General features: G+C 40.3%; 1 pseudogene; it reads left to right on the top strand.

Annotated features, from left to right (window-relative positions):
• The first annotated feature begins 7,854 nt into the window (after positions 1 to 7,854).
• LOC148361744 (solute carrier family 41 member 2 pseudogene) lies at positions 7,855 to 8,234 on the top strand (annotated as a pseudogene).
• The last annotated feature ends 2,569 nt before the right edge of the window (positions 8,235 to 10,803 follow it).

The raw sequence follows: 10,803 nt of genomic DNA, 5'->3' as shown, positions 1-10,803 counted from the left end.
CAAGACTGATTGCATGCCATGGGACTTCCACCCCCTAAAAACAAAACACGAAAACAAAAATAATCTATTGTACCATCTAATATTTTTCATAATGGAATCAATTACTCCTGCTTTGTTCTAATTACAGTCAATTAAGTTCAGAGACAGGTAGAGACATCAGAGCCCTTCATCAACAATTTCTTTGAGCTGATTATGAAGCATATTTCATCTCCACACACACAACATTCCCCCTGAGGGCTAATTGAGTCTTGGATGATTCCACCGTTGTTTATTTAGTCCTGATTACACCTGGGAGAAAAGGCCTCAATTAAAAATCAAAGCCGTAATGATCTCGTCTTAAATGCCAGCCATGTTCACTGAAGGCCTCGTACGGAAAGGTCACAAACGCTTTTTCCCCCCCTTCCCTTTTTCCAGACTATTGAGGTGGCATCAGGGAGAGGGAGAGAGTGGCCTCCATAAGTGCTAAACATCATAAATACTTAATCACGCAAACTTTCTTCTTTGAGCCATCAGGGAGGAAGACAACAAAGTTAGTCATTTAAAGGTGCTAAAATGAGATGTTTATTCTATGTTTACATCACACGCAGCCTCAGGGCTACAGCCATAGCGAAGCCTGATTATCATGCTGACAACAACAGCCGCGGAGGGGCCGCCGAGCTCGCGTGTGAGCCATTTGTTGGGTGTGCCGTTTTGGTTCAGAGAAAATGTGTTTTTTTTTTTTTAACTTCATTTGTTTTCTCTTATTTACCTGTAGGCTTCACAATGGAGTAGAACACTGTTGAGAAATCACTAACCCAGACTGTTTTACAAGGTCTCCCGTTTGCAATGAATTATATTGATGGCTTAGTCGTTACTTTTTACCGATTGGTCTGGAAAGAAAAAATTCTACATACACACAGTAATATTATAGGCCAGTGTGCTGCCATAGACAAGATTACAGCATACCTGTCAACCTCCACAACCCCATGCCCTTACAAACTGTCGTATTTTCCTTAACAAAATACAAAAAAAAAATCTTACCCCATATATTTTTTTCAAATGGGTTTATTTATGTACCGTAAAATCCGGACTATAGAGCACACCTGATTATAAGCCGCACGCACCACAATTTGCGGAAACTATTGGTTTGGTCCTTACACAAGCCGCACCTGTATATAAGCTGCATGCGCCAACATTTAAACATGTAACTCAGTCACAAGTTTATCCCAAACCTGACTTTAGGTGCCGCGATTGTAACTGCAAATATAGTACACAATCCATCCACCACAATTGGCAACATGAACAGAAAATGATACGGGTCATTAGAATTGAATGCAAAACTTTAAAGTCCAGGTCCCGTTGAAAGTAATCCAACAAAAAAAATGTATATTTCCAAAGTTAAGGGTGGGAAAAATATATATATTCACTATTGTCCGCTGCAACAACAAAGAGATTTAACTCAGTTTTACCACACTTCCCGTCAGCCCGCGTTTGCTCCGCCCCTTCTTTTTGATTCGCTCGTAGAAAACATATCACAATGAGTCTCTAAAATAAATACATTACAAAAATATACAGTTGTAAATACATATTATACATGGTTACACATACTGGACTGTCTCAGAAAATTAGAATATTGTGATAAAGTTCTTTATTTTCTGTAATGCAATTAAAAAAACAAAAATGTCATACATTCTGGATTCATTACACATCAACTGAACTATTTCAAGCCTTTTATTATTTGAATATTGCTGATTTTGGCTTACAGCTGAAAAAAACTCAAAAATCCTATCTCAAAATATTAGAATACTTCCTCAGACCAAGTAAAAAAATAATTTTATAACAGCAAAACTAAATCAAACATTTGAAAAAGTCCATTGATGCACTCAGTACTTGGTTGGGAATCCTTTTGCACGGATTACTGCATCAATCCGGCGTGGCATGGAGGCAATCAGCCTGTGGCATTGCTGAGGTGTTATTGATGCCCAGGATGCTTCGATAGCGGCCTTCAGCTCATTTGCATTTGTAGGTCTGGTGTCTTTCATCTTCTTCTTAACGATACCCCACAAATTCTCAATGGGGTTCAGGTCAGGCGAATTAGCAGGCCAATCAAGGACAGTGATGCCATGGTCAGTGCACCAGTTACTGGTGGTTTTGGCACTGTGGGCAGGTGCCAGATCATGCTGGAAAATGAAATCCTCATCTCCATAGAGCTTTTCAGGAGATGGAAGCATGTAGTGCTCTAAAATCTCTTGGTACACAGTTGCATTTACTCTGGACTTGATGAAACACAGTGGACCAACACCAGCAGCTGACATGGCTCCCCAAACCATTGCTGACTGTGGGAACTTCACACTGGATTTCAAGCAACTTGGATTTTGCTCCTCTCCAGCCTTTCTCCAGACTCTGGCGCCTTGACTTCCAAATGAAATGCAAAACTTGCTTTCGTCTGAAAAGAGGACTTTGGACCACTCTGCAACTGTCCAGTGCTTCTTCTCCATAGCCCAAGTCAGACGCTTCTTCCGTTGTCTTGAGTTCAGAAGTGGCTTGACCATGGGAATACGGCTATTGTAGCCCATTTCCCGGACACGTCTGTGAACTGTGGCTTTTGATACCTGGACTCCAGCTTCAGCCCACTGTCTTTGAAGCTCCCCCAAATTCTGGAAGCGGCTCTTCGTCACAATTTTGTTAAGGCTGCGGTCATCTCTCTTGGTTGTGCAGCGTTTCCGGCCACATTTTTCCCTTCCAACAGACTTTTTGTGGATATGCTTTGAAACTGCACTCTGTGAACAGCCTGCTCTTTGAGAATTTTCCTTTTGTGTCTTACCCTCCTGATGGAGGGTATCAATGATGGTCCTCTGGACAGCAGTCTTTCCCATACTTGTGATTTAGTTTACTGAACCAAGCTGAGTGTTTTTAAGGCTCAGGAAACCCTCGCAAGGTGTTTCGAGTTAATTAGATGATTCAGGTGATTAGTTGAATAGCCTACTTGTATACTTTTTCATGATATTCTAATATTTTGAGATAGGATTTTTGAGTTTTCTTAAGCTGTAAGCCAAATCCAGCAATATTAAAATAATAAAAGGCTTGAAATAGTTCAGTTGATGTGTAATGAATCCAGAATGTATGACATTTTTGTTTTTTTAATTGCATTACAGAAAATAAAGAACTTTATCACAATATTCTAATTTTCTGAGACAGTCCAGTATATACAAAGAAAGACGGTACACCGAGAGAGTTTTCAAAGCTTTAATAATAATAATAATATAACTTTCATCCCAAACAGTGCCTGTGAAAGGTACCACCACGCTACTCCTAACACGCTCGCAACACACAAAGCGTAGCTGTTAATAAAAGCCGTTCCACAATTGCGAAATTCACGGTAAACCGTCCTCGTCTTCCTCCTCATAACTCTCGCCGTCAAGGGCGTCTTCCTCATAATCGCAACGAATCTCTGTCCTCTGCCATACGGACAATTCCAACGTAAACTAAGAGGATGGAGTGTACCTCGGAGCACAATTCCACCGGTCTAAATTTTACCTTTAGTACTCTAGTGCCGCTGGTGGCCGTTAGAAAATTTACATAAATTGGCCGCTTAACTGAATAAGCCGCAGGGCTAAACATTTGGGAAAAAAGTAGCGGCTTATAGTCCGGAATTTACGGTAGTTTAACATGTTATGTTGTACATGTGTTTCGTTATATCATCTCATCTCAATAGCTGCACCGCTTATCATCACCGCGGCCAACTGGTTTGACTTGATTGATTTGCCATTTCGTGATAGTCGTTGTATACCGAATGGTACCCATAATTGACAAATTTGTGTTTTTCCGTACGGACTTTCTTGTATGTCGTACACGTCCTGAAATGCATAATAAACGTAATTTGTACGGCAAAAACGTACAGGTTGACAGGTATGTCACAGTGTGTTTTTCAATCACCTAAACTATGATCATGATAATTATGGTAATCAATATATACAGGGAGTGCAGAATTATTAGGCAAATGAGTATTTTGACCACATCATCCTCTTTATGCATGTTGTCTTACTCCAAGCTGTATAGGCTCGAAAGCCTACTACCAATTAAGCATATCAGGTGATGTGCATCTCTGTAATGAGAAGGGGTGTGGTCTAATGACATCAACACCCTATATCAGGTGTGCATAATTATTAGGCAACTTCCTTTCCTTTGGCAAAATGGGTCAGAAGAGGGACTTGACAGGCTCTGAAAAGTCAAAAATAGTGAGATATCTTGCAGAGGGATGCAGCACTCTTAAAATTGCCAAGCTTCTGAAGCGTGATCATCGAACAATCAAGCGTTACATTCAAAATAGTCAACAGGGTTGCAAGAAGCGTGTAGAAAAACCAAGGCGCAAAATAACTGCCCGTGAACTGAGAAAAGTCAAGCGTACAGCTGCCAAGATGCCACTTGCCACCAGTTTTGCCATATTTCAGAGCTGCAACATCACTGGAGTGCCCAAAAGCACAAGGTGTGCAATACTCAGAGACATGGCCAAGGTAAGAAAGGCTGAAAAACGACCACCACTGAACAAGACACACAAGCTGAAACGTCAAGACTGGGCCAAGAAAAATCTCAAGACGGATTTTTCTAAGGTTTTATGGACTGATGAAATGAGAAATGAGTCTTGATGGGCCAGATGGATGGGCCCGTGGCTGGATCGTTAAAGGGCAGAGAGCTCCAGTCCGCCTCAGACGCCAGCAAGGTGGAGGTGGGGTACTGGTATGGGCTGGTATCATCAAAGATGAGCTTGTGGGGCCTTTTCGGGTTGAGGATGGACTCAAGCTCAACTCCCAGTCCTACTGCCAGTTTCTGGAAGACACCTTCTTCAAGCAGTGGTACAGGAAGAAGTCCGCATCCTTCAAGAAAAACATGATTTTCATGCAGGACAACGCTCCATCACACGCATCCAAGTACTCCACAGCGTGGCTGGCAAGAAAGGGTCTAAAAGAAGAAAAACTAATGACATGGCCTCCTTGTTCACCTGATCTGAACCCCATAGAGAACTTGTGGTCCCTCATCAAATGTGAGATTTACAAGGAGGGAAAACAGTACACCTCTCTGAACAGTGTCTGGGAGGCTGTGGTTGCTGCTGCACGCAATGTTGATCGTGAACAGATCAAAGCACTGACAGAATCCATGAATGGCAGGCTTTTGAGTGTCCTTGCAAAGAAAGGTGGCTATATTGGTCACTGATTTGTTTTTGTTTTGTTTTTGAATGTCAGAAATTTATATTTTTGAATGTTGAGCTGTTATATTGGTTTCCCTGATGAAAATAAATAATTGAAATGGGTATACAGTTGTTTTTTGTTAAGTTGCCTAATAATTATGCACAGTAATAGTCACCTGCACACACAGATATCCTCCTAAAATAGCTAAAACTAAAAAAGCCCCACTCCAACTTCCAAAATATTCAGCTTTGATATTAATGAGACTTTTGGGTTCATTAAGAACATGGTTGTTGTTCAATAATAAAATTAATCCTCAAAAATACAACTTGCCTAATAATTCTGCACTCCCTGTATATATATATATATATATATATATATATATATATATATATATATATATATATAGTGGGGCAGCACGGCGGCACAGTTCTAAGGTCTTGAGAACCTCCTGTGTGGGTTCAAATCCAGCTACCAGCCTACCTCTGCGGAGTTTGTATGTTCTCCCCGTGCTTGCGTGGGTTTTCTTCTGGGCACTCCGGTTTCCTCCTACATTCCAAAAACATGCATTTCAGGTAAATTGGCCGGTCCAAATTGTCCCTAGGTGTGAATGAGCGAGTGAGTTGGCTGTCCCCGTGTGCCCTGCAATTGGCTAGCAACCAGTTTAGGGTGTCCCATGCCCAATGCCTGATGATTGCTGGGATGGGCTCCAGCACCCCCGCGACCCTACTGAGGATAAGCGGTGTAGATAATCAGATGAGATGAGAAGATATATATATATATATATATATATATATATATATATATATATATATATATATATATATATATATATATATATATATATACATATATATACAGTACATATGTATGTCTATGTTCTCTTACCTTCAAAGGAATAAGTCCAGCACCGACCCAAATGCGTTTTTTGTTGTTGTTGCTTTGATGATGCTTTGATGACTTTTTGGAAGATCCTTGTCTAAATTGTTTGAAATAGATGTATATTTATTTTTCCCTTTTTTTGTATTTCATCATTTCGTTATACCATATGTTCTTATGTTTAATTCATATTGGATTATTCTATATTTCCATGATTTTTTTGTTATTGCTAGACTTTGAATATTCTCAGTGTGTAAAAATCTAAATAAAAGCTGTATTTTACAAATTGATATTTGTAGATCTGTTAATATGTTAATTTATAATTTATTTGTTTAGTAGGGATCCCCTGTGGAACAATTTGATGCATCATGGTTTATTTTTTTTGATGATGTATCACTAAAAAAATGTAAAAGGAGCCATTTGAGTGCTAAAAGAGTTCTCAGTAAGCCTAGCCAAAATAGACGCTTCTCAAAAAAAAAATACGGAATTCCCATGCCGATCTGATAAACCTGTTCCCCTGGATGCAACAGTGGGGGACAGTAACGCTTCGTATGACAACTCGATAATGACAACTGGTGCCACCATCTGCATCTCATTTCAGCCTTTAAAAAAAAAAAAAAAACATTCATTTAAAATTGTGGTCTATCAAATCAGACTGCCAGGAAACACGGCAATGGAAATAAGTCCAAGCATTTTTTAAGAACTTCATTCCAAATTAAAGCATTTTCCTGACCTTGAAAACATAGCATTACATTTCAAGATCTGCAAGGATTCCACGCACCCGTACATATCCCGCAGAGAGTGAATGCCAGTTCTCTTATTGAATTTCTCATACCAGCCATGGTTGGCGTTGCAATCCACTACAGTTGTAGTGAGCAGACTCTAGTGGTAGCCTGTAGAAAATTCTAATAACTTTGCTTTCCTCTCGTATGTTGAGCATCATTTTTCTTTCCAAATGCATCTTGTGTCTTAGGATGGCACAGGTGTTCCTTGCCCACTGCCTGAAGAGGGCTGGGATGGGCTCCACCAATCACAAGTCAAAATATTGGTATTTGTTTTACATAGTGGAATAACTAGCTAGATGTCATCACCATGTTTCTCCTGGAATCTTGCTTTTTTACTGTGCAATGTGGCACTGGTGTCACGATTGCCATGGCGCCCAATTGGCCCCGCCCGTGTGGCGCCAGCTGCGGCTCGTTGACAGATTGGCTTTCTGTCAACAAACCTCTGCCCCGCAAGACGTGGGTTTCGACTCAGTCCTGTTTCCTGGTGGTATTTCCTGTCCGGTATTGTTCCCGTTTATTTTGTCCTGTTAAGTATTGGTTTTCAGTTTTGTTCCCGTCCAACTTGTCCTGTTTAATTTCGATATCCTGTTTTGATATCATTCCTGTCCGTCCCGTTGTTTAATATCGGTTTTCAGTTTTGTTTTCATCTAGTTTGTCTTGTTTAATTTCAATATCCTGTTTTGATATCAATCCTGTCTGTCCTGTCCTGTCCGGTACTGACCCCATCTGTCCGATATCTGCTCGGGCAATTGGTATCGATCTCGTCGGCCTCTGGCTTCCTATCATTCCACGCCAGACTGCTGTCTAACGTGCATGACTCCCCAATTCCCGTGAAATAAAAGGCTTGTGTGAGAACGTCACGCATTTGGGTCCTTATCCTGTTCCTGTTCATGACAGCTTGATTCCATTCACATTAGACAGTACAGCGCCATCTCATGGTCAAATATTACGCACTGGAGCTTTAATGGGTAGGTGAAAGAGAAAGTATTTAGATTGATACAAGTAAGTAAGTATTTAAACAATACATCATGCAAGGTGATGTGGGCGCCGCTAGTTTCTGCGACCTCATCACCTTGGCCATCTTGGCTTGGATCAGCCAGGGACTCTACAAGTGCCTTGATCCGTACCCGTACATGTCCTCTCTGGCGTGCGCCTTCTTCATGTGTCTGACGCCGCTTTGGATGGTGGTTTCGTCCAAGCACCCGGCCAGCCGCACTTTGCTCTACTCGGGCTGGGAACCTGTCATCACCGCTATGGTCATAAGCAGCTTCAGAGGGCTGATCCTGGACAAGACGGTTCCCGACCCCAATCTGGCTGGAATCGTGGTCTACACCCCCGTCATCAATGGCATCGGAGGTAACCTGGGGCCATCCAGTCCAGCCGGATCTCTACTTTCCTGCATTATTGATAATGGAAAATGATGGAGGTGTTAGATCACAATTTTTGCTCCTCTAAATTTACTGAATGCCTTTGCAAGGAATTCACCCCAAATAATGTAAACCTCAAACTAGACTAATCTACTTCCTGTTTGATTGCATAATACAATTTAACTATTTACTTTTAATATTAATCTAAGCTAAATAACTCCTCTCTTTCTAAGGGATGGGCAGGGCACATGTATGATGCGGCAGGGGTAAACCAGTGAAAGCTGTCGGGCCCTGCTGTTGAACAGAAGAGTGTGTTGTGTCACCCTAACCCTTTCTTGTGTCCCGTTTCATCTGGAGGGACGAAAGCATGACCATGTTATGCCGAGGTGCTTAACTTGTTTGGGTGTTTGGGCATTTGGGTTGGCCATGGTCCAAAAATGTTTGTGTGTGTTTTCTGCTACTTTTTCCCTATTTTTATTTTCTTTGTTTTTGTATGTGTTTGTCTTGCTGTCGGTCACCCCTCTCGAGGGATAAGATAGATAGATAGATAGATAGATAGATAGATAGATAGATAGATAGATAGATAGATAGATAGATAGATAGATAGATAGATAGATAGATAGATAGATAGATAGATAGATAGATAGATAGATAGATAGATAGATAGATAGATAGATAGATAGATAGATAGATAGATAGATAGATAGATAGATAGATAGATAGATAGATAGATAGATAGATAGATTGATTGATTGATTGATTGATTGATTGATTGATTGATTGATTGATTGATTGATTGATTGATAGAAAGTAACCCTGTAAAAGGACGAGCCTGGATCATGCACAGTAGTGTGAGTCCTTAGCTATCTGACTGGCACCTGAACCTGATGCGTGTGATTAACTAGAACCTGTTTGCATCGGTCAAGATTTTGAGACAGGAAGTTTGTCGTTGCTGTCAATTGGACTTTTTCAAAAATGTCAGTTTATTGTCAGATTGTCCTTGGACAAGACACTGAATCCCTAATGTCACCAATAAGCAGGTAGGCGCCTTGCATGGCTGACGCTGCTATCGTTAGTTAGTGTGTAAAAGGGCAGTGTGAAGCACACTGTAAAGTGCTTTGGGAGGTCTTCATTGACTTGAAAAACGCTATATAAATGAAGACTATTGATTTATTATTGATTTATTGTTGATTTTGACTGTGTATTGTCTGTGTATGGCCTTGCGACCTTCATTTCAGCCTAGTCATGGAAGGGAATTTACCCTTTATCAATGTTGAATCAAGATCAATCTAAAATTTTAATCAGGTAATAGTAGATGTTTCCACAACAAATCAGTTTAAAATAATTTTATTCAATATACATATTTTTTAATTTAAGCGGGACAATCAAAGTGTGCTTGTCGCACTCAAGGCCATCAGCTAGTTAGTTAATGTGAATAGAAAGTGTCAAGGACGGGAGGTAAGCTCAGCAATGTATTGATCATTTTTAAACTTTTGAATCGGGTGCCAGGGTCTGATATAATACAGTATGAGTGAGTGGTATGCTGCGCACCCGTGGCAACTGGAAATGTGATTAGGATAGCTTTTCATCTCTAGTTTCTTCGGGTTGCATCAGTGTGACTTGTCACCAACATATCCTTCCTTGGTGAAAACCCAAGGGGGGTCTACACCAACATTTCTCCCCTTTCAAATCATTTCCTTTGTTTTACAATAACATTATTGTATGCACGACACAACGCACACATTTCAGTGTCAACGTGGCTAATGTTGACATCGTACAAAGCTACAAAGACAAGACGCCTTCCTTCTCCTGTGTCAGAGATCACGTTGGAAAAAATGTGTTCCTCTTCTAATTGTCATCGGGAGACAATCAAACATTTCTTGCGGCATGATTCACCCTTCTGTTCAACCTTCACTTGAAACTTACTGACGTCTTGAGTGGAAATTTTCCAACTAACACGGATCGTTAATAATGTTCGCACGCTGTTCTGGGTAATTGTAAAAATGTTTATTTAACCACGTCTCCAATCTTCCAATGCATGGCTGCATATTGTGACAAACTGGCATTTTTATCGTTTAAATAGTGAAAATATATTAACAAAAACAGTAATCATCAGAATCTTTACACCTAACAATGTAATTTAAACCCTTAGTAGTGGACAATTGGTTTGGTTATGTCTTTTATTCTATGTTTGACCCTCTTGTCTTGCCGTAGCAGATAGGGGTGGACGGTCCTATTAATTTTGGTATTGATCAGATCTAAGTAAATACTTGATAGTATTGAATGGTACTAATCTGATACCTTTTGCTTTGAAATGTCATAAGCATTGACTAATCGTACATGTTTTTGTTCAGGAACATGTTTAGATTTTTGATTGAAACGCATCACTCTATTTTTTCATGCCGGGGACCTTTTTCACCCAAAAGCCATTGAAACAAAAATATTTTTGTTATTTCTTTTTTTCTTTTTTGAGAGAGCTACACAATTTGTTTTAAGGTAAAATTCAACAAAACAGCCAAACCCACGCTCCAGACAAAACCTAATTTATCAGCACATTTTCAGATTTTGGGCTTGGACCCAAACCCAAATTCGTGCCGGGTTCGGGCTTAA

This window comes from Urocampus carinirostris, chromosome 8, assembly GCF_059441175.1.
Source record: "Urocampus carinirostris isolate Australia breed hairy pipefish chromosome 8, RoL_Ucar_1.0, whole genome shotgun sequence".
Lineage (NCBI taxonomy): Eukaryota > Metazoa > Chordata > Actinopteri > Syngnathiformes > Syngnathidae > Urocampus > Urocampus carinirostris.
The sequence above is the reverse complement of the archived record's forward strand: the minus strand, read 5'-3'. Positions and strand labels throughout refer to the sequence as shown.